We start from the raw sequence: 23,412 nt of genomic DNA, 5'->3' as shown, positions 1-23,412 counted from the left end.
CACAAGGAGTTTCTTGGTTTCATCAGAACAAGACTTGAGCTCTTCTGCGTTGTGATATTTATTAAGTATATTTGCACCTAGCATTACTACTCATTGTTGACTAGTAGCCTTCTGTGAAATCGTACAGATCACGGGCCAGGGATTGATGGCCCACATGTTCCTAGCATTTCGCAGGTTCAGGCAGGAGCATGGTATTTTCAAAGCCTGCCTGGGCTATATGGACAGAATGCGCCTTCAAAACCTGGTAGAACTGAAAAGGCATACACTATTAAAAGCACTCACTGCTCTTCTGAAGGACCGGGATTTGATTCCCAGAAACTCTGTGGTGGCTCACCACCCATCTTAACTCCAGTTCAAGGGATCTGATGTCCTATTCTGCCCTTCAAGAACAGTGAGTGAAAACAGCATGCAGACATACATGCAGTCAAAAATGCCCTTTATATGAAATGAAAAAAAACATGCTAACAAAAACAACAGAAAAAAATAAAAAAAAAAAAACTGATATCTCCCACATCAACATTTACAACTTTTAGATGACATTCCAAACTTATTTACTTGCAATGCTCTATTTCAGACTTCCTTCCTGCAAATCATACTGGAATCTTAATTTGTATCTATATTACTTTTCACATACAGCCTTGATTTTGTTCATTTTGAACATGTCCTCATCTCAACAGTTTTCCCATTTGTGTGTGTCTGATAAAAAGTGTCTTTATTTTTCCACTCCAGAAAGGTTTTTCCATTAGAGATGATTCCAGTCTTCGATCCCACTGTATTGACAATGTGGCCACATACCGACAGGACTATACCACTATCTGAACTCTAATCCATGTATTCAAGGCCATTGGCTCTACCTACCTCCTTGTGCATATCTACTTCATAAAGAGTCTGTCTATCTAGATCAGCATGAACTGTGTTTTTGTTTGAGAGGGAGCTAGGGAGAGTGTAACTGCCATGTTTATTGATCTGTGCTGACCTAGTAAACCTAGTTAGGAGAGCAAATAGGCGGCAACTACACACCAGTGGAAAACCGGGGCTGTCCATGGATTGCTGGAATGTCATGGAATGCTTTCTTCTGTGCCTGACACTCCCAGGAAAGGAGTAGTGAAGCAGACTACCTCACTGACAGCATATTGTCACTCGGTTACAGGAGACACATTTGCCCACCTCTGGCTATTGTGCACATGATGCAGCTGGCCATGACTTGACTCATCCACTTGGTCCTGGGCTTAGAGGACCTGAGGGCCATGCCTTTGCAGTGGATCCAAGAGGCCAGATCCCACCACCCCCTCCTCCAGGAAACATCTGTGGAGGTCCTGGATGGTATGTCCCACCAGGGGACTTTGTGGGCCCACCGTTTCCTCCAATGCCAGGTAGGTTTTGTTTTAAAAGTCTTGAGTATGTTTCAATGTTGATCTGTGCTTTCCTTAAAATTTGGTTCTAGATTCTGTGAGAAACAGTGGCCAGAACCAACTTGATAGGAAAGGGTCATGTGGGATCTCAGGTTACGGTCCAACATTCTATGATGTCAAGGCTTCACCTTGATACACATTATGGAATTTTGGAAATGAATTGTGTTCTGCCAGGCCAGTAGAACTGTAAATTTCCAAGTTGTGTCTGTTTTTATTGCCTGTTTTTCTTTTTTTCTCTCCACCTCACATGGTGAGTCTATCCCGGAATTTTCTGTTCATCAGGCCTCCCTAATATCATAGATAGCCCCATATATTTGATTCCCAGGTGCGGAGAGTAAATTCCTGGGCCACACATGCTTATCTGCAAACAGTTTTCAGATGAAATTTGTGTCTTCATTAATGAGAATGTAACCAGGCCAATATATCTGGTAATGACTCGATGTTTTAGCTAAAAATTCCGGGGTCAATTACTTCAAAGTTTATCCCCAAAGTCATTGTTCCCACCCAATCATGTTTAAAATCTAAAATACATATACTATTTTGTTGCTCTGAATCATGTATCCATGTGTCTATAACATGAAGAAGAAGAAGAAGAAGAAGAAGATGAAGAAGAAGAAGAAGAAGAAGAAGAAGAACCAATCAGTGCTCCTAGGTGTCTCCTCTCTGCCATGGCCTCTAGTCTTATGCTCCTACGTGAATGATATGCCTTTTTTGGGGTGCAAGTGCTTTCTCTGACATTACAGGGAATTTCACTTTTAGGATGTCAGGTTGGTCTCATGATAGGAATGTGAATTGTGAAAGTTCACTCCATTGAAAAGCTCTTTTACACTAATACTTCAGTGCACTAGATCTCATATAGCTCTTTAGTTAGGACAAATGCACCTGAAAGTGTTAGTGATGTTATTTCTTATTAATGCTATGTACTTAACAAGTACATATTTCTACTCAAGATTTATTCATTTGATCATGTATTGTGGTGTTGAGTTGGGCCCATCAAAAACATGGTCTGGAACATTTGGTTGCATAAGTGAACTGTACAGGGGTTAAACTTCACTGTCCTACTATTAAATCTTGAATCCGGAGAAACGTGGAGGTGCCGAGTCGCATTCCATCTTACTTTCCCCAAAGAGGCACAGTGGCCCCACTCACACATCATGAAAGTATATATGAGCCCCCACCAGACTCGATTCCCCCTTCCCAACAACCAGCTCCCGAACGTGCAAACTGCACCTGCAGGCACCTCCTGAAACACAAGGAGACCTGGCACTTTCCATGGCAGTCAGTTCTTCTCATTGGCTGTTTAGGCGACTGCTGTTCCTTCTGCACTGCTGCTGTTGCTCAGTTGGAAGCCTAGTGCAATTAGAATTTCAGATTAGTTTTTGGAAAGGAAGTGTGATATGATTACTAATCTTATGAGTAAGATATTTCCCTTTGATTTCAATATGGATAGTATCTTTTAATTGGATTATTATGTGCAGTCTCAGTATTGGGGATATCTTCACCACTACTATCTATTTCTTTAGACCAGGAATGTGTAGAAACATCTGGTTCCAGCAAACGTATAGGTACCTGCAGCTATAGTCACTCAAGTCTTAATTGAAGTAAAGTCTTATTTGGCAGTGTTAATATTAAACCCAGGCAGTGTCCCATCAACATGGTTCCATAATGAGTATATTTTACTCTGTGCTTTCAGATTGAAGGGTCTGTGGCTGGAAAAAATGGTAGGTGACTGGTTAATACTGGCTCCTCCAGCAGAACTGAGGACATGGGCTTTGTTTCCAGCATCTACATCGAGTTTCGGTGCAAGGCACTATTCTCTCTTGGCCTGGTAGTTTGCCCTGGTAGCAGCCCTCCTTGGCAGATATCCCAGGAATGTGGCAATGCTTCCATCTTCTTTCTGTGTATCACATTCATGTGTGAGGCTTGTGAAGGACAGAAGAAGCCATCAGAGACCCTGGAATTGCAGTTAAAGATGGCTGTCGGCTACTGTGTAGTTTCTGTGAACCAAGCACGGGTCCTAAGGAAGAGTCGACTGTTCCCTTGACCATTTGACCACACCATTCATGCTGTGAACGATATAGGTGTGTCAGCTAATGTGTGTGTATGTGTATGTGTCAGGTTAGTTTTGATGCCATAGTAATGCCTTCCATTAACCGGCCATAATACAAACTCTCCTGAGTTCCATGGGTATCACCTCATAGATGGCAGGCCATTTATATCCATCCCGTTTCCTACAACGATATGATGCCTGCCGAAGTCAGTGGAAATTTAAACGACTACCTGTACAATCATTTGTTTTCTTGTTCTTAATTAATTATCTTACTCCATCATTTCATATTTAGTAGATTTAATCTGTCGGAATGCCTGCTTCAGTCACTCATTATACACTGAATCAGGAAAGGTGTGTATCTGTAGTAGTTATAAATGCATTGGACATAAAGAAAAAAAATAATATTAAGAAATTGAACTTTTCATTGTATATTTGCTGTGTTACGTGTAAGAGTACTCGAACATAACAGTGCCTGTCAAGTCCTGAAGGAAAGGTTGGCATACCATGCAGACAGGACGTGAATGCTGTATCTCTAGTTGTTCTTTAAGGCTGATAAGGCAAGATTGCCTAAGAGCCAGCTCTACATGTCACCAGCACACTTCAAACCCATATATGTTCTGTCGAAATTCTCCCAAGTCTGAGGCTGCTTTTGTCACCGTGATGAGCATTGCTCTCCTATTCCTGTCGCCCTGTATTCTATCCCTACAAGTGGAGTGGGACACGTCAGTGGTATTTGGATTGGGAAACCTCCTGAAAATAAAGGGAGCACTCATGAATTTTCCTGGTTTAACTTCTAGGTGAGCCAGTGTACTCAACATTGGAGTCCGGGAAGAGTGCCACCAAACACGACCCCGTGGTAAGTTTTGGGCAACGGCATGTACCCGTGGATCCACAAGGATTTCCTTGGTTTCATCAGAACAAGACTTGAGCTCTTGTGCGTTGTGATATTTATTAAGTATACTTGCACCTAGCATTACTACTCATTGACTAGTTGACTAGTAGCCTTCTGTGAAATCGTACAGATCACGGGCCAGGGATTGATGGCCCACATGTTCCTAGCATTTCGCAGGTTCAGGCAGGAGCATGGTATTTTCAAAACCTGCCTGGGCTATATGGACTGACTGCGCCTTCAAAACCTGGTAGAACTGAAAAGGCATACACTATTAAAAGCACTCACTGCTCTTCTGAAGGACCTGGATTTGATTCCCAGAAACTCTGTGGTGGCTCACCACCCATCTTAACTCCAGTTCAAGGGATCTGATGTCCTATTTTGCCCTTCAAGAACAGTGAGTGAAAACAGCATGCAGACATACATGCATTCAAAACTGCCCTTTATATGAAATGAAAAAAACATGCTAACAAAAACAACAGAAAGAAATAAAAAAAAAATGATATCTCCCACTTTACAACTTTTAGATGACATTCCAAACTTGTTTACTTGCAATGCTCTATTTCATACTTCCTTCCTGCAAATCATACTGGAATCTTAATTTGTATCTATATTACTTTTCACATACACCCTTGATTTTGTTCATTGTGAATATGTCCTCATCTCAACAGTTTTCCCATTTGTGTGTGTCTGATAAAAAGTGTCTTTATTTTTCCACTCCAGAAAGGTTTTTCCATTAGAGATGATTCCAGTCTTCGATCCCACTGTATTGACAATGTGGCCACATACTGACAGGACTATACCACTATCTGAACTCTAGTCCATGTATTCAAGGCCATTGGCTCTACCTACCTCCTGGTGCATATCTATTTCCTAAAGTGTCTGTCTATCTAGATCAGCATGAACTGTGTTTTTGTTTGAGAGTGAGCTAGGGAGAGTGTAACTGCCATGTTTATTGATCTGTGCTGAACTAGTAAACCTAGTTAGGAGAGCGAATAGGCGGCACCTACACACAAGTGGAACCCTGGGGCTGTCCATGGATTGCTGGAATGTCATGGAATGCTTTCTTCTGTGCCTGACACTCCCAGGAAAGGAGTAGTGAAGCAGACTACCTCACTGACAGCATATTGTCACTCTGTTACAGGAGACACATTTGCCCACCTCTGGCTATGGTGCACATGATGCAGCTGGCCATGACTTGACTCTTCCACTTGGTCCTGAGCTTAGAGGACCCGAGGGCCCTGCCTTTGCAGTGGATCCAAGAGGCCGGATTCCACCACCCCCTCCTCCAGGAAACATCTGTGGAGGTCCTGGATGGTATGTCCCACCAGGGGACTTTGTGGGCCCACCGTTTCCTCCAATGCCAGGTAGGTTTTGTTTTAAAAGTCTTGAGTATGTTTCAATGTTGATCTGTGCTTTCCTTAAAATTTGGTTCTAGATTCTGTGAGAAACAGTGGCCAGAACCAACTTGATAGGGAAAGGGTCGTGAGGGATCTCATTTTACGGTCCAACAGTCTATGATGTCTAGGCTTCACCTTGATACACATTATGGAATTTTGGAAATGAATTGTGTTCTGCCAGGCCAGGAGAACTGTAAATTTCCAAGTTGTGTCTGTTTTTATTGCCTGTTTTTCTTTTTTTTCTCTCCACCTCACATGGTGAGCCTGTCCCGGAATTTTCTGTTCATCAGGCCTCCCTAATATCATAGATAGCCACATATATTTGATTCCCAGGTGCGGAGAGGAAATTCCTGGGACACACATGCTCATCTACAAACCGTTTTCAGATGAAATTTCTGTGTCTTCATTGATGAGAATGTAACGAGGTCAATATAGCATGTAATGACTCGATGTTTTGGCTAAAAATTCCGGAGTCAATTACTTCAAAGTTTTCCCCCAAAGTCATTGTTCCCACCCAATCATGTTTAAAATCTAAAATACATTTACTATTTTGTTGCTCTGAATCATGTATCCCTGTGTCTATAACATGAAGAAGAAGAAGAAGAAGAACCAATCAGTGCTCCTAGGTGTCTCCTCTCTGCCATGGCCTCTAGTCTTATGCTCCTACGTGAATGATATGCCTTTTTTGGGGTGCAAGTGTGTTCTCTGACATTACAGGGAATTTCAATTTTAGGATGTCAGGTTGGTCTCATGATAGAACTGTGAATTGTGAAAGTTTACTCCATTGAAAAGCTCTTTTACAGTAAGACTTCAGTGCACTGAGATCTCATATAGCTCTTTAGATAGGACAAATGCACCTGAAAGTGTTAGTGATGTTATTTCTTATTAATGCTACGTACTTAACAAGTACATATTTCCACTCAAGATTTATTCGTTTGATCATGTATTGTGTTGTTGAGTTGGACCCATCAAAAACATGGTCTGGAGCTTTTGGTTGCATAAGTGAACTGTACAGGGGTTCACCTTCCGAGTCCTACTCCTAAATCTTGGATCCTGAGAAACGTGGAGGTGCCGAGTCGCATTCCATCTTGCTTTCCCAAAGAGGCACAGTGGGCCCACTCACACATCATGAAAGTATATATGAGCCCCCAGCAGACTCGATTCCCCCTTCCCAACAAACAGCTCCCGAACGTGCAAACTGCCCCTGCAGGCACCTCCGGAAACACAAGGAGACCTGGCACTTTCCATGGCAGTCAGTTCTTCTCATTGCCTGTTTAGGCGACTGCTGTTCCTTCTGCACTGCTGCTGTTACTCAGTTGGAAGCCTAATGCAATTAGAATTTCAGATTAGTTTTTGGAAAGGAAGTGTGATATGATTACTAATCTTATGAGTAAGTTATTTCCCTTGCTTTCAATATTGATAGTATCTTTTAATTGGATTATTATGTCTAATATAATCCTGGTTGTTATGCGTGCAGTCTCAGTATTGGGGATATCTCCACCACTACTATCTATTTCTTTAGACCAGGAATGTGTAGAAACATCTGGTTCCAGACAAACGTATAGGTACCTGCAGCTATAGTCACTCAAGTTTTAATTGAAGTAAAGTCTTATTTGGCAGTGTTAATATTAAACCCAGGCAGTGTCCCATCAACATGGTTCCATAATGAGTATATTTTACTCTGTGCTTCCAGATTGAAGGGTCTGCGGCTGGAAAAAATGGTAGGTGACTGGTTAATACTGGCTCCTCCAGCAGGACTGAGGACATGGGCTTTGTTTCCAGCATCTACATCGAGTTTCGGTGCAAGGCACTATTCTCTCTTGGCCTGGTAGTTTGCCCTGGTAGCAGCCCTCCTTGGCAGATATCCCAGGAATGTGGCAATGCTTCCATCTTCTTTCTGTGTATCACATTCATGTGTGAGGCATGTGAAGGACAGAAGAAGCCATCAGAGACCCTGGAATTGCAGTTAAAGATGGCTGTCGGCTGCGGTGTAGTTTCTGTGAACCAAGCACGGGTCCTAAGGAAGAGTCGACTGTTCCCTTGACCATTTGACCACACCATTCATGCTGTGAACGATATAGGTGTGTCAGCTAATGTGTGTGTATGTGTATGTGTCAGGTTAGTTTTGATGCCATAGTAATGCCTTCCATTAACCGGCCATAATACAAACTCTCCTGAGTTCCATGGGTATCATCTCATAGATGGCAGGCCATTTATATCCATGCCGTTTCCTACAACGATATGATGCCTGCTGGAGTCAGTGGATATTTAAACGACTACCTGAAAAATCATTTGTTTTCTTGTTCTTAATTAATTATCTTACTCCATCATTTCATATTTAGTAGATTTAATCTGTCGGGATGCCTGCTTCTGTCACTCATTATACACTGAATCAGGAAAGGTGTGTATCTGTTGTAGTTATAAATGCAATGGACATAAAGAAAAAAAAATAATATTAAGAAACTGAACTTTTCATTGTATATTTGTTGTGTTACGTGTAAGAGTACTCGAACATAACAGTGCCTGTCCAGTCCTGAAGGACAGGTTGGCATACCATGCAGACAGGACGTGAATTCTGAATCTCTAGATGTTCTTTAAGGCTGATAAGGCAAGATTGCCTAAGAATCAGCTGTACATGTCACCAGCACACTTCAAACCCATATGTGTTCTATCGAAATTCTCCCAAGTCTGAGGCTGCTTTTGTCACCGTGATGAGCATTGCTATCGTATTCCTTTCGCCCTGTATTCTATCCCGACAAGGGGAGTGGGACATGTCAGTGGTATTTGGATTGGGAAACCTCCTGAAAATAAAGGGAGCACTCATGAATTTTCCTGGTTTAACTTCTAGGTGAGCCAGTGTACTCAACATTGGAGTCCGGGGAAGAGTGCCACCAAACACGACCCCGTGGTAAGTTTTGGGCAACGGCATGTACCCGTGGATCCACAAGGATTTCCTTGGTTTCATCAGAACAAGACTTGAGCTCTTGTGCGTTGTGATATTTATTAAGTATACTTGCACCTAGCATTACTACTCATTGACTAGTTGACTAGTAGCCTTCTGTGAAATCGTACAGATCACGGGCCAGGGATTGATGGCCCACATGTTCCTAGCATTTCGCAGGTTCAGGCAGGAGCATGGTATTTTCAAAACCTGCCTGGGCTATATGGACTGACTGCGCCTTCAAAACCTGGTAGAACTGAAAAGGCATACACTATTAAAAGCACTCACTGCTCTTCTGAAGGACCTGGATTTGATTCCCAGAAACTCTGTGGTGGCTCACCACCCATCTTAACTCCAGTTCAAGGGATCTGATGTCCTATTCTGCCCTTCAAGAACAGTGAGTGAAAACAGCATGCAGACATACATGCATTCAAAACTGCCCTTTATATGAAATGAAAAAAACATGCTAACAAAAACAACAGAAAGAAATAAAAAAAAAAATGATATCTCCCACTTTACAACTTTTAGATGACATTCCAAACTTGTTTACTTGCAATGCTCTATTTCAGACTTCCTTCCTGCAAATCATACTGGAATCTTAATTTGTATCTATATTACTTTTCACATACACCCTTGATTTTGTTCATTGTGAATATGTCCTCATCTCAACAGTTTTCCCATTTGTGTGTGTCTGATAAAAAGTGTCTTTATTTTTCCACTCCAGAAAGGTTTTTCCATTAGAGATGATTCCAGTCTTCGATCCCACTGTATTGACAATGTGGCCACATACTGACAGGACTATACCACTATCTGAACTCTAGTCCATGTATTCAAGGCCATTGGCTCTACCTACCTCCTGGTGCATATCTATTTCCTAAAGTGTCTGTCTATCTAGATCAGCATGAACTGTGTTTTTGTTTGAGAGTGAGCTAGGGAGAGTGTAACTGCCATGTTTATTGATCTGTGCTGAACTAGTAAACCTAGTTAGGAGAGCGAATAGGCGGCACCTACACACAAGTGGAACCCTGGGGCTGTCCATGGATTGCTGGAATGTCATGGAATGCTTTCTTCTGTGCCTGACACTCCCAGGAAAGGAGTAGTGAAGCAGACTACCTCACTGACAGCATATTGTCACTCTGTTACAGGAGACACATTTGCCCACCTCTGGCTATGGTGCACATGATGCAGCTGGCCATGACTTGACTCCTCCACTTGGTCCTGAGCTTAGAGGACCCGAGGGCCCTGCCTTTGCAGTGGATCCAAGAGGCCGGATTCCACCACCCCCTCCTCCAGGAAACATCTGTGGAGGTCCTGGATGGTATGTCCCACCAGGGGACTTTGTGGGCCCACCGTTTCCTCCAATGCCAGGTAGGTTTTGTTTTAAAAGTCTTGAGTATGTTTCAATGTTGATCTGTGCTTTCCTTAAAATTTGGTTCTAGATTCTGTGAGAAACAGTGGCCAGAACCAACTTGATAGGGAAAGGGTCGTGAGGGATCTCATTTTACGGTCCAATAGTCTATGATGTCTAGGCTTCACCTTGATACACATTATGGAATTTTGGAAATGAATTGTGTTCTGCCAGGCCAGGAGAACTGTAAATTTCCAAGTTGTGTCTGTTTTTATTGCCTGTTTTTCTTTTTTTTTTCTCTCCACCTCACATGGTGAGCCTGTCCCAGAATTTTCTGTTCATCAGGCCTCCCTAATATCATAGATAGCCACATATATTTGATTCCCAGGCGTGGAGAGGAAATTCCTGGGCCACACATGCCCATCTGCAAACAGTTTTCAGATGAAATTTCTGTGTCTTCGTTGATGAGAATGTAACGAGGCCAATATAGCATGTAATGACTCGATGTTTTGGCTAAAAATTCCGGAGTCAATTACTTCAAAGTTTTCCCCCAAAGTCATTGTTCCCACCCAATCATGTTTAAAATCTAAAATACATTTACTATTTTGTTGCTCTGAATCATGTATCCATGTGTCTATAACATGAAGAAGAAGAAGAAGAATAAGAAGAAGAAGAAGAAGAAGAAGAAGAAGAAGAACCAATCAGTGCTCCTAGGTGTCTCCTCTCTGCCATGGCCTCTAGTCTTATGCTCCTAGGTGAATGATATGTTTTTTTGGGGGTGAAAGTGCTTTCTCTGACATTACAGGGAATTTCACTTTTAGGATGTCAGGTTGGTCTCATGATATGAATGTGAATTCTGAAAATTTACTCCATTGAAAAGCTCTTTTACAGTAATACTTCAGTGCACTGAGATCTCAAATAGCTCTTTAGATAGGACAAATGCACCTGAAAGTGTTAGTGATGTTATTTCTTATTAATGCTATGTACTTAACAAGTACATATTTCGACTCAAGATTTATTCGTTTGATCACGTATTGTGGTGTTGAGTTGGGCCCATCAAAAACATGATCTGGAGCTTTTGGTTGCATAAATGAACCGTACACAGGCTCAACTTCACTGTCCTACTCCTAAATCTTGGATCCTGAGAAACGTGGAGGTGCCGAGTCACGTTCCATCTTACTTTCCCCAAGAGGCACAGTAGAAACATCTGGTTCCAGACAAACGTATAGGTCCTTCAGCTATAGTCACCCAAATTTTAATTGAAGTAAAGTCTTATTTGGCTGTGTTAATATTAGACCCAGGCTGTGTCCCATCAACATGGTTCCATAATGAGTATGTTTTACTCTGTGTTTCTAGAGGGAAGCGTCTGTGGTTGGTAAAAGGGTAGGTTACTGGTTAATGCTGGCTGCTCTGGCAGAAACTTAGGACTTGGGCTTTGCTCCCAGCATCTACATAGAACTTCGGTGCAAGGCACTTTTCTCTTTTGGGCTGGTAGTATGCACTGTTAGCAGCCCTCCTTGGCAGATATCCCATGATTGTTCCAATGTTTCAATCTTCTTTCTGTGTATCTCATTCATGTGTGAGAATTGAGAAGGACAGAAGGAGCCATCAGAGACCCTGGCATTGCAGTTACAGATGACTGTCAGCTGCTGTGTAGTTTCTGTGAACCAAGCACGGGTCCTAAGGAAGAATAGATTTTCCACTTGAGCACTGGAGCCATTTGACCACACCATTCATGCTGTGTCAGATATAGGCATGTATCTAATGTGTGTATGTGTGTAAGGTTAGTTTTGATGCCATAGTAATGATTTCCTATACCCTTCACCACATAAGCCATTTATCCAGACCTTTATTTTGTCTAATATTTTTGGCTTGTAATCCAATGTATGTGTTGAAGATTGGCTTTGATGGGAGTGGAAGGGTTTCTTTTATTTGGTCGTAATACAGACTTACTCTTCCATAGCTTCCATCATTCTTCTTAAGGCATTTACATAGATCCTGTTTACCACACAAGGACATTAGGTAGGCAAATATCAATGGATATGTAAAACACTACCAGTAAAATAATTTGTGTTCTTGTTCTTAATTAATTATCTAATTTAATATTTTTATATACAGTCAATTGATTCCTTCAGGATGTCTTCAGCTATCACTAACTATTCACTAATGTAGGGAATGATGTTTATCTACTATAGATATTATAGTAACTAATATTAAGAAATAATAAAATTCAGAAATTTCAATTTTCATTGTGTAATTGTTGCATTATCTATAAGGGTACCTATAAACTGAAAGTATATAGGGATAGTAGGGAAAGGTTGGCACACCTTGAAAACAGGAAGTACATGCTGTATCCAAATTTGTTCCTTTAGGTTGACATGTCAAGTTTGCCAAGTGTCATTTTTATGCATCAGCCACATACTACAAAAGTATGTCCGTAATTTTGAATTTTGTCTAAGTCTGGGGCCGCTTCGGTGTCGACCTGTTCTGTGTCCCAGCAAGGGGAGTGGAACAAGTCACTGTCATTTGGATCTGGAAATGGTCTGGGAATAATGTGAGAACTCATGAGTTTCACTGGTTTCATTTTTCGGTCTAGATGCACCAGTAACTTCCATATTGGAATCTGGTAGGAGTGCCACCAAACATGACCCTGTGGTAAGTATTAAAATTGTATTCTACCTATAGATCAACAACTGGTTTCTTATTTTATTAGAACAAGGCTAGAGTTGTTTCATATGTGATATTAATTAAATATACTTTCAATTATCTGTAACACTTTCATTGTTGGCTTGTAACTTTCTGTGAAATTTTACAGAATACAAGCCAGAGTTTGATGGTCCATGCGTTCCTTGCAATTTGCTGGCTTACCCAGGAGGAGGGGAATTCAAGCCAGTCTGGGTTATTTAAGATGATTTGCCTCAAAAAATTCACCTAGAGTAGAGAAATGGCTTACACTTTTAAGACCACTGGCTGGCTCTCCTACAGGACATGGGTTTAACTCCCCACTCCTGTGTGGTTGATGACCATCCTTCTTAATTCCTGTTCATGGGATATGATGCTCTATCGTATATTTCCAAAATATTGAATGGATACAATATGTTGAAATACATGCAGGCAAATTCCCATGTCTCTGAAATAAAAAATATCCTAAAATAAACAAACAAGAGAAATAAACCAGATATCTCTCACTTCAAGTAGTACACTTTTAGATGAATTCCAAGCTTGTTTACTTTCAGTACCCTCTCTCAGATTTTCTTTCTTGAAATCTTTTTGCGATCCTATTATGTATGTATTTTACCTATTATATATGTATTTATCCTGCACATTGTATTCTGGGAAGAATGCCATTCTACTGAACATTGAATTCTACCCGTGGATGCACACCTAGTTTCTTGTTTACTTTAGAGCAAGGCTTGAGTTAAATATACTTGCACTTAGCATTAACTTTCTTTGTTGGTCTGTAACCTTATGTGAAATTGTTTAGCTCCCTAGCCTTTGTTTGATGGTACATGTGATCCCAGCAGTTTCCAGAGTGAGGCAGTAGGATGGGAATATATAAGCCAGTGTGGGCTATATATGCAGAATGTGCCTCATTAAACCACACAGACTTGAGAAATGGCATTCAAGTTAAATGCATTGGCTCCTTTTCTACAGGACCTAGGTTTAATTCCCAAGCTAGGAGTGGTGGCTCACAATCCATCTTACCTCCAAGGGATTTGCATATTCTATCCTTAAAGGACACTGAATGACTATAGTATGCAGACATACATACAGGAAAATATACCATATCTGTGAAATGAAAAAAAAATACTAAAATAATCCAACAAGAGAAAGAAACCAGATATCTCCCATTCAAGAAGTTCAACTTTTACATGAACTTCCAAGCTTGTTTACTTGCTTTACAAAATTTCATATTTTCTTCCTTGGAATCTTATTTGAATATTAATATGTATGTATTTTACTTTTCAAATGACTTTGTCATTTTATAAATGTCCACATATCAATCATTTTCCTCTGTGTGTGTGTGTGTGTGTGTGTGTGTGTGTGTGTGTGTGTTCAATTAAAAAGTGTCTATGTTTTCTTTTCTATTTTTTTTTTTACTAGAGATAGTGTTCCCATTTCCCATTAAATATAGTGCCAGTCATGGACCTCACTGAATTTGTTGAATTCCTCAACTTCTTTCCAGCCTTTACAATTGAAAATAACAGTTATTCCTAACCAGGATCAATCTTCAATCTTGTGTATAAATGTTTGTTTTCATTTAATTGGACTTTGTTATATAAAATTAAATAAAATTAAAAAAAATCCATCAACACAAGCCAGGTGCCTGAACAGCTATGAGAAGATCGCCATAGACAGAAGGTGTTGTATAATGGGGCTGGGTATGCACAGGGATGCTATCAAGATGATACTTTATTACAAAGACCTCAGGATGCAAAGCCTGATCACCTCACTGGCAAAGAAACTCAAAGCCCATCTCTTGCTGCCAAATTGAACTGTCCTCACTCACAACAGTAGCCAGTTTCCCATCTGCAAGGTTTAATAGCCCTTCAGGTATATCGTGGCCAAGGATTCATATTCATCATCTGTCTGTCTACCTACCTACCTATCCATTTATCTATCTATCCATCTATCCATCTACCTATCATCTATCTATACATCCATCTCTCTCCTTTTCCTCTTACCCCCTTTCTCCTTGATTCTCCCTCTTTTCTTCTCTGCCTTTGAGACAGGGTGTTTTTGTAGCCCAGGCTAACCTCAAACTTACTATGTAGCTGAGGACTAGCCTGAACTTCTAATCCTCCTGCCAGTGTCTCCCTAGAACAGGGACTACATACTGTACAGTACACATGGTTTATGCTGAGGATCAAACACAGGGTTTATTGAATGTTAGACAAATACGTTATCATCTGGGCTATAAGCCTACCTCTTCCACACTTTTTTTTTTTAGAGGAAATGCTCATTTATTTTACAAAAAAAAACTTATTTCATGCATTTAAAAACATTTACCTTTAATATGTTATTTGTGGTTAATCACATTGGGATTTAATTCTCCTGTCATTTTAATAAAAAGTTATACTTGCTATAAATTTAGTGTAATAGAAAAAGACATATGTAACTGTAAAAATGTATGAACCTTTGGAAGAAGGTAATTTTGCAATTATACTTGCTAAAAATCAGTCTGGGTAATTTGCATGCATTTTATAAATAAACCTTTACAAATAAAAAAAGAAAATAACAGTTATTTGTTGTTTATACTATACAGCATAATTTTCTCTTTTGCTTCACATGTTCCTATATGGTAAATCAAGTGTTCAAGTACTAGACTAGAACCAGCTCAGTTGTCCTAAGTGTCTGTACTTTGCCATGGCAACTACTCTTAACCTTCTAGGAGAATGATATGAGAATTTTGGAGGGAATTTATTTCATTGGCAACACAGGAAATGTATCCTGTAGGATATCAGGTCAGGATCATAATGGGAATGTTAAGTCTGTGAGATTTACTCTATTGAAAATCTATTTTACAGTAAGTCTCCAATGTATTGAGATCTTGCATAGCTTCCAAGATAGGGAAAATATACCTGAAATTGCTGGAGACATTCTTTCTTATTAGTCCTATGTAGCTAAGAAGGTTTTTTTTTTTTCAATGTCAAGATTTATTTCTTAGATCAAGTAATGTCTGAGTGATGGGATATCAGTACAAGTGCTGAAGATTTCGGTTTTGTATTTGGGCTTTGAACTTAAACTGTCCTTTACCCATCTCTTGGAACATGGGAAATGTGATTGAACCCAGGGCATTTCCATCTTACCTCACCGCAAGATCTGAGTTTTTTCCAACTCCCACATCATGAGGCAGGAGTATGGTACATTCAAAGCCAGTGTAGCCAATATACATAGATTGGGAATCAAAAAACTACTGAGCTGGAGAAATGGCTAACAGGTTAATGGCACTGGCTGCTCTCCCATAGGAGCTGGGTTTGAATCCCAGCACATGATTTCAGGCAGACAATCCTTACCTCCAATTCAAGGGATCTGAAGCCCTATCCTATCATTCTTTCACAATGAGTTTATAGGGCTGGAGAGATGGCTCAGCTATTAAAGGCAAGGCTCACAACCAAAAATTTAACAATGAATTTGTCGAGTATGCAGATATACATGCAAGCAAGACACCCATTTCTTTGGCATTAAAAATATACAAAAAAAAAAGCAAGAGAAAGAAACTTGATATCTCCTACTTAAAGAAGTACAACTTTTAGAAGAACTTCAAAGCTTGTATATGTGCTGTCTACTATTTCAGATTTTCTTCCTTGAATCGTATTTGAATCTAAACATGTATTTCATGTTTCAAATATAAAATTATTTTGGATCATTTTGATATCACCAACATGTTAAACATTTTCCTTTTGCATTTATGTTTGATAAAAGTTCTATGTTTTGGGGGGTTTTGTTGTTGTTGTTTGTTGTTTTTTCCTAGAGATAGGATTTCCCAGTAGATCTTGAGTCAGTCCTGGAACTCACTCTATTGACCAGGCACCCTCATTCTGACAGATATTCACCTTTCTCTAATAGACAAGTTCTGAGATTTATGACCTGTGCCACCATATCCTGGTGTATATCTATTTTTTAAAGTGTCTGTTTTGATCTGCTTTTACTGTACTTGTGTTTGAGGTGGAGCTAGGTAGAGGATTAGTTCCATCCATAAAGCTTTCTGTTGAGATAGTAAAACTACTTCTGACTGTGAATAAGTGGCTCTCACACACATGTGGAAAACTCAGCCTGTTCCCAGGCTTTCTGGAATTCCTACACTCACAGGAAAGGAGCTATGAATCAAGAAGCTTCACTGACTGTTGATTGTGACTCTGTTACAGAAGGCACCTTTGCCCAACTCTAGCCCTCCTGAATGCAATGCGGTTGGTCATGACGTGATTCCTCCACTGGATCCTTTGGTCAGAAGCCCTAGGGGCCCTGCCTTTCCAGGGAATCCAAGAGGCCCAATCCTGCCTCCACCTCCTCCTGGAAACATCTGTGGAGATTCCGGACAGTATGTCACACCCAAGGACTTTGCAGGCCCACCTTTCTCTCCAGTGCCAGGTAGGCATTTTTAAAGGTCCCTGCATGTGTCAATGTTTGTCTGTTCTTTTACTCAAGTTTGGTTTCTGTTACTGGGAGAAATACTGGCCAGAACCAACTTGAGGGGGAAACCGTTTTCATGGCAAGTGGGCATTGTTGATACAGGCATTTAATCCCAACACTTGGGAAGCAGAGAGATGTAGATTTCTGTGAGTCCACAGCTAGTCTGTTCTACTGAGTGAGTTCCAGGGCAGGCTTCCAACATATACAAAAACTTTGCCTTGGGGAGAATAAAACAATCAAACAAAAATACCCCACAAACAGCCTGTACATTTGCTGATCTTCTGGCCTATCACAGCACTTAGATTTTAATTATGTGTGTTTCATTTCATAGGAATGCATTGGGGCCATTATTTGAATAATTAGTTATATGTTTTCTAAAAGTTATTTAAAAGTGGTTTCAAGTATTACTCCTGAATAGCAGTTCCCACATGATTATATTTTATTTTTTTAAAGAGGGAGATATACAATTTTTATTTGTTTGTTTCTTTATTTATTTTACATATCAATCCAAGTTCCCTCTCCCTCACTTGCTCTTTCCCTCTCTCCCATTCTCCCATGCCCTCAGACCACCCTCCACTCCCACCACCCCACTCCACATGTAGGGTGATGCATTCCAGGAGGGGTCACCTAAATCTGTCAAGTCATTTCGAGTAGGGAATAGGCTTCCCCTTCTGCCTCCAGGTTAAAGGAATGTGCTCCCAAAGTCCATTTGTGCACTGGGTATACATCCTGGTTCCTCTGTCTAAGTTCCTTTAGACTGCCCAGGCCTTCCAACTGAGACCCATGTTCAGGGGGGTCTGATTCAGTCCCATGATGGATTCCAAGCTATCAGTCTGGGGCCCATTAGCTCCTCCTTGTTCAGGTCAGCTGTCTCTGTGTGTTTCTGAAGTCTGGTCTTGTCCTCCCTCTCTGCATTAGATTCCAGTTCAGCTTAGTGTTTAATTGTGGGTGTCTGCTTCTGTTTCCATCAGCTACTAGATGAGGGGCTCCATGATGCAGGATAAGTTAGTCTTTGATCTCCTTATCATGAAATGGCATTTATGGTAACCATTCCATTGTTGCTCAAATTGTTAGTTGAGGTCAGTCTTGTAGGTCACTGGATATTTCTCTAGAGTCAGTTTTCTCTTCAAACCTTTAATGGCTCCCTCTTTTATCGTTCTCTCTCTCTTTTCTGTCTCTCTCTCTCCTCTCGTCTATTGCTCCTCTGACTCAATCTTTCAAGTCCCATGTGCTTTCCTCTCCTCCCCTTCTCTTTCTCCTAGCTCCCTCTACACTCACTGTTGTCCCCCCCCACTACCAAAATGCTCAGAGACGTTGTCCCTTTCCCCTTCTCTGATTGACCTTAAGTGAATCTCTTAGAATCCTCCTTGTATCCTAGTTTCTCTGGAGGTGTGTATTATAGGCTGGTGATCCTTTACTGTATGTCTAAATTCCATATATGAGTGAGTTCATATCATGTTCCCCTTTTTGTGACTGGGTTACCTCATTCAGGGTGGTTTCTTCAAGATCCATTCACTTGCCTGTGAATTTCAAGATTCCATTGTTTTTTGTTTTTTTTTTTTTTTTTTTTTTTTCTGTAAAGTAGTATTCCGTTGTGTAAATGTGCCACATCTTCTCTATCCATTCTTCAGTTCCAGGTTCTTGCTATTACAAATAATGCTGCTATGAACATAGTTGAGCATATGTCTTTGTTGCATGGATGTAAATCATTTGGGTATATGCCTAAGAGTGGCATTGCCAGACCTGTGGTAGACTGACTCCCGTTTTCCTGAGGAACCGCCATACTGATCTCCAAAATGGCTGTACAAGTGTGCACTCCCACCAGCAGTGGATGATCATTCCTCTTCCTCCACAGCCTCTCCAACATAAGTATTTTTGAAGTCCTTGAAATTTTTTTATACACTTACATTTTTAAATAAAAATAATTTTTGGTTTTACATCCTAATGTCCCCTTTGGTTACTCAAGTTTCTACACAGTAATTCATGATTTCAAGTAATAGACAAGTACCATTTCAGTTGTCATAGGTTTATATTCTTTTCCCTGACACCATCCACATTGCAGTTCACTATAAGTCACTTCTCTCCTTTGGCCTGGTTGCATTCCCCGTCAGCACCCATTAATCTGTCATCTCTACCATCTGATTTCTGTGTATGATATATGTGTATGATTCCACAGAATGCTATAACAGGACATCAGTGCCCAAGGAAGTGGAGTTACAGATGGTTGTGTGCTGCTGTGTAGTGGCTTGCTATTAAGCATAAGTCCTAAAGGAGGAGCAGCCCATACCATTACCCTGTAAACCCATTTCTCTAGCCCTTTCTTGTTGTGTCATATTTCATGTATGTCATCTAATGTATGTGTTAAGGTTAGTTTTGTTGCCATTTGAAGGGTTTCCTTCAAGGGTTGTAATACAAACTTTACTCTTTTCAATAGCAAACCTCCTAACTTTTTTTTTAACTTCTCAACTTTTTAAACCATTTATTTATATCCAGTGTAGTAGTGAAAGATTTTAGCCAGGAAAATGTCAGTTGATATGTGTAAGACAACCAGTAAAATTTTTTGGTTTCATGTTCTTTATTAGTTACCTTATTTAATCATTTTTCATCTAGTTGAGTGACTCTCCCAGGACCTCTTCAGTTATCACTCACTACCCTCTGAAGGTGGGAAAGATGTGTATCTATTGTAGGTATGACACAAAATCACATTAAGTATAAAATGAAAGCATTTAAATTTTCATTGTGTATTTGTTATCTATAAGGGTACTTTTTACCAAAAATATATGTTATATACTGAGGGAAGGGATGGCACACATAGACAGAGGAAGCAGATGCTTCATCCTGAGTTCTTCCCTTAGGCTACCTCAGTAAGATTACCTAAGAGCCTGTTGGAAAGGTCACCAGCACACTGCAAAAGAATGTGTTTTATTCCTATTGAAATTTCCAAGGTTCTCATGGTGCTTTGGGGACCCTAATGAGGAATACTATTGTATTTGTGTCCAGTTGTTCTCTGTACTGGCCAGGGGGAGTGGAACATGTCAGGGTCACTTGGATCTGGAAACAGTCGTGGGATAAAGTGAGAACTCATGAAGTTCTCCTGGTTTAATTTTCCTGTCTAGATGGGCCAGCATCCTCCACGTTGGAATACAAGAAGAATGCCACCAAAACAGACCCTGGGGTAAGTATTGGAAACTGAATTCTACCCAAGAATTCACAACTAGTTTCTCTGTTTTATTAGAACAAGGTGAGAGCTCTTCTACTTTGTGATATTATGATATTAATATAATATACCTGTACTTAGATTTAACATTCTCATTGTTGACTTGTAACCCTCTGCGAAATAGTACAGATCACAAGACAGGTTTTGATGGTCCATGTAATCCATGCATTTTGCCAGGCTACATCAGAAAGATGGTAAATTAAAAGCCACTGTGAGCCTTATAAGCAGATCTTGTCTCAAAAAATCCACATAGGCTTGCTAAATGGCTTACAGGTTAAGAGCCCTGGCTGCTCTCCTAAAGAACTTGGGTTTAATTCCCAGCACCTTCTTACCTCCTGTTTCAAGGGATCTGAAGGCTTATTGTATCCTTCCAGAAAACTGAATGTATATAGTATGAAGACGTACATGCAGGAAAACACCCATGCCTGTTAATGAAAAAAAAAATATATTAAGATAAAAAACAGAGAAAGAAGCCCAATATATTGCCCTAAAAGAAGTACATTTACATGAAATTCAAAGCTTGTTTAGGTGCTGTACACGATTTCAGATTTTCTCCCTTGAAATCTTATTTGAATCTTTTTTTAGTTATATTTATTATTTTTTCTTGTTTTAGATAATGATCCCTGTTCCTCTCTCTCCCTTGCCCCCTTGGAACCCTTCCCATCCTATTCCCGTGACCCTCCACTGGGAGGGTGATGCCTTCCAGGTGGGATCATCTAAATCTGTCAAATTATTTGAAGTAGGGACTAGGCCCTCCCTCCTGGCTCTAGGCTAAGTGAATATCCTTCCATGGAAAATGTGCACCCAAAGTCCTTTTGTGCACCAGGGATACATCCTGGTTACACTCTCAGAGGCCCCTTAGACTTACCAGGCCTTCTACCTGAGACCCACGTTCTGGAGGTCTAAGTCGGTCCAATAACCCAGTTATCAGTTTTGGGTACATGAGTTTCCCCTTGTTCAGGTAGGCTGCCTCTGTGAGTTTCTATAGCCTGACCTTCACCCCTTTTCTCAACATCCCTCCCTCTCTGAAACTGCATTCTAGGAGTTTGGCTCAGTGTTTAGCTGTGGGTGCTGCTTCTGTTTCCATCAGCTACTAGATGAGGGTTCTATGATGACATATAAGTTAGTTATCAATCTCATTATCAAGGTAAGCCATTTATGGCAGCCTTTCCACTATTGCTCACATTGTGAATTGGAGTCATTCTTATAGATCTCTTGGCATTTCCCTAGTGCCAGATTTCTCTTAAAACCTGTTATGGCTCCCTCTATTATAATGTCTCCTTTCTTGCTGTCCCCTATTCTTTCCCTAACTCAATCTTCCTGTTCCATCATGCCTACCTCTCTCATCATTTTCTCCCTAACTCCCACCATCCACAATTCTCCCAATTTACTAGGGAGATCTTGCCCATTTCTCCTTCTCCATGGCAACATGTATGTCTCTCTGAGGGTCCACCTTGTTTCCTAGCTTCTCTAGCATTGTGGATTGTCGGCTGGTCACCCTTTGCTCTGTCTAAAAGCCATATATGAGTGAGTACATACCATGTTTGTCATTTTGTGACCAGGTTACTTCATTCAGGATGGTTTCATCTAGTTCCTTCCATTTGTCAGCAAATTTCCAGATTACGTTGTTTATTCCCTCTGAATAGTATTTCATTCTTTAAATGTACCACATTTTCTCCATCCATTCTTCAGTTGAGCAAATAATGTTTCAATGAAAATAGTTGAACAGATGTCCTTATTGTATGAGTGTGCATATGTTGGGTATATGCCTAAGAGTGGAATTACTGAAACTCGAGGTACACTGATTCCCATTTTTCTGAGGAACCACCATACTGATTTCCAAAGTGTCTGTACGAGTTTGCACTCCCACCAGCAGTGGAAGAATGTACTAAAGTCTCCATATCCTCTCCAGCATAAACTGTCATTGCTGTTTTTGATTTTAGCTATTCTGACAGGAGTAAGATGATATCTCAGAGTTTTTTGATTTGCATTTCCAAGGTGGCTGAGGATTTTGAAAACATTCTTAGGTGTCTCTATTTAGTTCTGTACCATACTTTTCAATTGGAATATTTGGTGTTTTGGTACCTAGCTTCTTGAGTTCTTTGTCATTGTGGAAATCAGCCCTCTGTCAGATGTGGGGTTGTTGAAGCTCTTTTCCCATTGTGTGGGCTGCCATTTTGTCTTGTTGACTGTGTCCTTTGTCTTAAAGAAGCTTTTCAATTTCAAGAGATTTCATTTATTAATTGTTGATCTCAGAGTCTGTGGTACTGGAGTTATGTTCAGGAAGCAGTATCCTGTACCAATGTGTTAATGGATACCTCCCACTTTATCTTCTGGGAGGTTCAGTGTGGCTGGATTTATGGTGAGGTCTTTCTTTGATATATTTAGACTTAAGTATTATGCATGGTGATCTGGAGTCTTCTACAGGTCAGCCTCCAGTTATGCCAGCACAATTTGTTGAAAATGCTTTTTATATTCCATTGTATAATTTTAGCTGCTTTGTCAAAAATCAGGTATTGGTAGATGTATGAGTTAATACCAGTGTTTTAAATTTCATTCCATTGGTTTTCCTGTCTGTTTTGGTGACAGTTCCAAGCTGTTTTCAGGACTATACCTCTACAGTAGAGCTTGAAGAAAGGGATAGTGATGCCTCCAGAAAGAAGTTCCTTTATTATACAACATTGTCTAGCCTACCCTGGGTCTACTGTTTTTCCATATGAAGCTGACTATTGTCTTTCAAGGTTGTGAGGAATTGTGCTGGGGTTTATGATAGGGATTGCATTGAATCTGTAGATTGCTTTTGGAAAGACTACTATTTTTACTATGTTGATCCTACCTATCCAAAAGCATGAGAGATCTTCCCATTTTTCTGGTATCTTTTTAATTTTTTTTCTTTAAAGACTCAAAATTCCTATTAAATAAGTTATTCATTTGTTTGGTTAACATTACCCCAAGCTATTTTATGTTGTCTTGGATAATGCAAAAAAAAGGAGATGTTTCTCTGATTCCTTTCTCAGCCCC

The sequence above is a fragment of the Phodopus roborovskii genome, unplaced genomic scaffold (genome assembly GCF_943737965.1).
Source record: "Phodopus roborovskii unplaced genomic scaffold, PHOROB, whole genome shotgun sequence".
Taxonomy (NCBI): Eukaryota; Metazoa; Chordata; class Mammalia; order Rodentia; family Cricetidae; genus Phodopus; species Phodopus roborovskii.
This window is presented reverse-complemented; position numbering follows the sequence as displayed.